This window comes from Suricata suricatta, chromosome 15, assembly GCF_006229205.1.
Source record: "Suricata suricatta isolate VVHF042 chromosome 15, meerkat_22Aug2017_6uvM2_HiC, whole genome shotgun sequence".
NCBI classification, from domain to species: domain Eukaryota; kingdom Metazoa; phylum Chordata; class Mammalia; order Carnivora; family Herpestidae; genus Suricata; species Suricata suricatta.
The window spans coordinates 49,823,797-49,827,596 of record NC_043714.1 but is presented as its reverse complement, the minus strand read 5'-3'; positions in this window follow the sequence as shown (position 1 = coordinate 49,827,596).

Sequence of the window (3,800 nt, the reverse complement as noted above, 5' to 3'; positions counted from 1 at the left end):
AAAAAAACCCAGCAGCTCCCCCTTATGGATGGGCGTGGTTTGGTGTAGTAGGTCCCGGAGGCTGCTCTCTGAGGCTCTGCCTTGGTGTCTGCAGAGATTAGCTAGGCGGCACGCCAAGCTCTGCTGAACTACGAACACTAGGCACTCTAATGAGTCCGATCTCCTTTTGCCACGGTTGAGTTGTATTTTCCAGGCCCGCCTCAGTTCAAGTTCCAGTCCATGCACTTTTTATGCTACCCCAGATGAGATGTTTTTTTTTGGTTGCTGGCTTCTTAGGGGGAGGAATCGGTTTATCTTGGCTCAGGCTGGGATTTTGGCTGCCCCTGCCTGAGGTGAGATGCACAGCAGGACGTGAAGTATGTGCGCACTGTCACAGACTCAAACCCCAGTGGGGATTGCGTTAGAGTTGGGAGAGGAATGAGGGCGTAGCTGTTGCCGGAGGTGGCGCTGGGAGCTGCTGGAAATGAGCCTGGAGCTCCTGCAGCCTGAGCGCAGGCCCAGGTCTCCACTGCCGCCAACTCTCTGCTGGGATCACTCAGAGGTGGGGGCTATTTTTTCCCTGTTGGCACCCAGGATTCAGGGTTCATGCAGCCAATGCTGGGGGTGAGATGCGCAGTGGAAATGAGGTGCGTGCTCCCACTCCCAAAACCAAGGTCGAAGTGAGCACCCCTGACACCGCTGCTGCTGCGGTCGCCAACTCCTTGCCAAGATGGCGCTAGGCTGGAAGCTGTTCCTTCTCTTGTGCCACCTGGGTTCGGGATTTAGGCTACCCAGCAGTTATCTATGGAGTGAGCTTCTCTCTTCAAGCGCCGTTAAGTGTTCTTTACCTCTTCCCCAGAGACAATACTATGAGCGTGTTCAGTCTCTCTGTCTCTTCCCTTTGTCTCTTGGGCTCCCCACACTTGTCCCGCATTGGGCTGGGGCTGCCACCTCCCCTGCCCGTCTCAGGCTGGCCCGTTTTCCAATCTCCCCAGTTCGCACTCACTCACTCAGTTGTCCTTCAGGTTCTCTTACTTCTGGAGTCCGTATTTTCTCCTTCCGCTCTTCCAGATGAGAGTAATATCCTTCTCTGTCCGATCGATGGGGCAGACGAAGTTTACAGAGCTCCCTTCCTCTCCGCCATCTTGGCTCCTCCTCTGATTCCAGTTCTGAAACAGGAAATGTGCTGTTGAGCTTTGAATATTTTGTCAGCCAGATAGCAAGGAAATTATCAAAAACTATTGGAGTCATGTCAGAGAGACTGAGATGTCAACTTGACCTATTGACTTGGGTCTCTGAACATCAATAAGGATATTAACTGTAATGGATTGACACAAATCCAATATATTTGAATTTATTAATTCAAAATGATACTTTAAAAATTCATTGATCATTATTCTCTTGCGAATGGAATATACATCAGAGAAAGGAAATAATTGATGTTGAGAAGGTTTACTTTATTGAAACCTGCCAGCGAATAAACAATGAAGAAATGATGAAGTCATCACTATTATACAGTCCCTAATAAATTAATAGCTATAAGCAATAATCATTAATGGCTGCTAAGAGCACTGAGAGTGAGACCAATAGACATTATGTACATCCTCAGAGATGTCTACCTATGAAGAACTCTTGCTAAAAGAAATCAAGCCCAATTATTTTGATGCTTCTATATCTAACTGCCAATTAGTAGGAAATTAAGGGGATGAAGGAACATGTTAAATGGCACCATGGGAATGTATGCAAAAAGAGGAGAGTAGGGACTCTGCAGGGAAAACCAACTGATGTTTTTCTTCAACAACAATATCAAAGAGAAAGGGAAAAGTGGAGCAAGGAAGAGAGAGGGAAGGAAAGAGCAGGAAGAGACAGGGAGGAAGAAAAATTGCAAATAAAAAATATACAGCAAAGAAATCTACCTATAAACAAAATAAAAAGACATAACAATGAACTACAATGTATAAAATTCATTTGGATCCGAATTTAAACAATAAACTATAAGAAAAAAAAAAGCTTGTTGTGGCACTTGGGTGGCTCCATCGGCTGAGCATCCAAATCCTGATTCCAGCTCAGGTCATGATCTCAGGGTCATGGGATCAAACCCTGCACCAGGTTCTGCACTGTGCATGGAACCTGCTTAAGATTCTCTCCCTCTCTCTCTCTCTCTCTTTCTCTCTCTCTCTTTCTATGCCCTTCTCTCATCCTCATGTGCTGTCTCTCTCTCTAAAATAAAAATAAATTAATAAATAAACAAAACTTTTATGAGGAAATTTAAAACATTTCAACATGTCAATATTTCATTATTATTTATGATACTAAAAATATTACTTGCTGTGATAATGATATTATGGTTATAGCTGAAGAAAAGTATGTATACATATATATATTTATACATACATACAAATATACACACACAATGAAATATTCACAGATGAAATTATATGATATCTGGAATTTGCTTCTAAATCTTTTAGAGGTGGCAAGGTAAAAAGTGTAGATATATTGAGGAAACAATATTGGCCATGAGTTGATAACTGCTGAATTATTCAACTTGAGGTTGATGCATACTGTCTTGTTTGGCCCACAGGATTTTAATTTATGTGGTGACTGAGTACCACCACAGAGAGGCTAGTGCCATTGAAAGAAATTTTTATTACTTACATTTTTCAAGAGGAGAAGGCAGTCATGCAACACAGGGGAAGCACCAGGGTGGTCCAGAAAACAGGAGCAAGGGGGAAGTCTGTGCCAGAGTGTTTATTAGGGTTTCCATGGAAAACGTAAGACAGAACAGGGTAAACAGTCTAGGTTTGGCCAGTTTAAATAATTCTGGCAGGCTTTGGACATTTGATACATGTTCCTGGGATAATTTAGGGCAGGAGAAATTTTGGCTTGGTGTGTAAAAGTTTGATAAGGAGGTTGTTGCCTTGTGTATGAGAGCAAGCTCACAAGTAAATTGCTTACCACCTCTAGGAATTAGCTAACTCTGGAAGGGGCAATCTCTCCCAAGTCTGTAAGGCCCCCCCAAAAAAGCCAGAATGTCAAGAATACAGAAAAGAAAATATAGTTAATATAATTGACCTCATGATCAATGGATGTCAAGAGACAAATACAGAATCTAAGAAAATGCATACATGGAATACATCGCACTGTTTTCTCTATTATTACATATGTTTGAAGGTTTCCATATGTTCTTTTAGAAAACTAGAAAGAACATTAGTGTAAATTAGTTGTTTTCCCAAAGAAAGCAAGAGAGCTACAGCAATATCACCCATTCCACATGCTCTTTTGCAATGTGGCCTTGCTACTATTAGGAGGTAGACTCTATTTCCTCTCCCATTGAATTTGGGCTAGCCTTAGTACTTATCATGCTTAATGGGAGCTACAATGCTTTGACTTCTGAGGCCAAGCCTTAAAAGTAAGACAAGTTCTATCTTTGCTTCTTATAATTCACCTTCTGGGAAGTCAGGCACTATGCTGTGAGCAAGCCCAAGCAGCCACATAGAGAGATCTCTGTGGAGAAAAACGAAGGTCCCCAATAACAGCCTTATCTGAGTCCCTCATCAGGAACCAGAAATAACTGTGAGACACGTGAATGAGACCATTTTAGATCTCCAGCTATCCCAGGCCCCACCCCCTTCACCGCTGACACCATGACTTTTGACAGAGAAGAAACTTCAGCCTGCTTGAATTCCTGGCCCACAGAATCGTGAACAAATAAACCACTTTTGTTATAAGCAATTAAGCTTGAGATACTGTGTTACATAATAATGAATAACTGATATAAGAGTATAGGAATATCTTACAGAGATCATTACTTCCTTAAG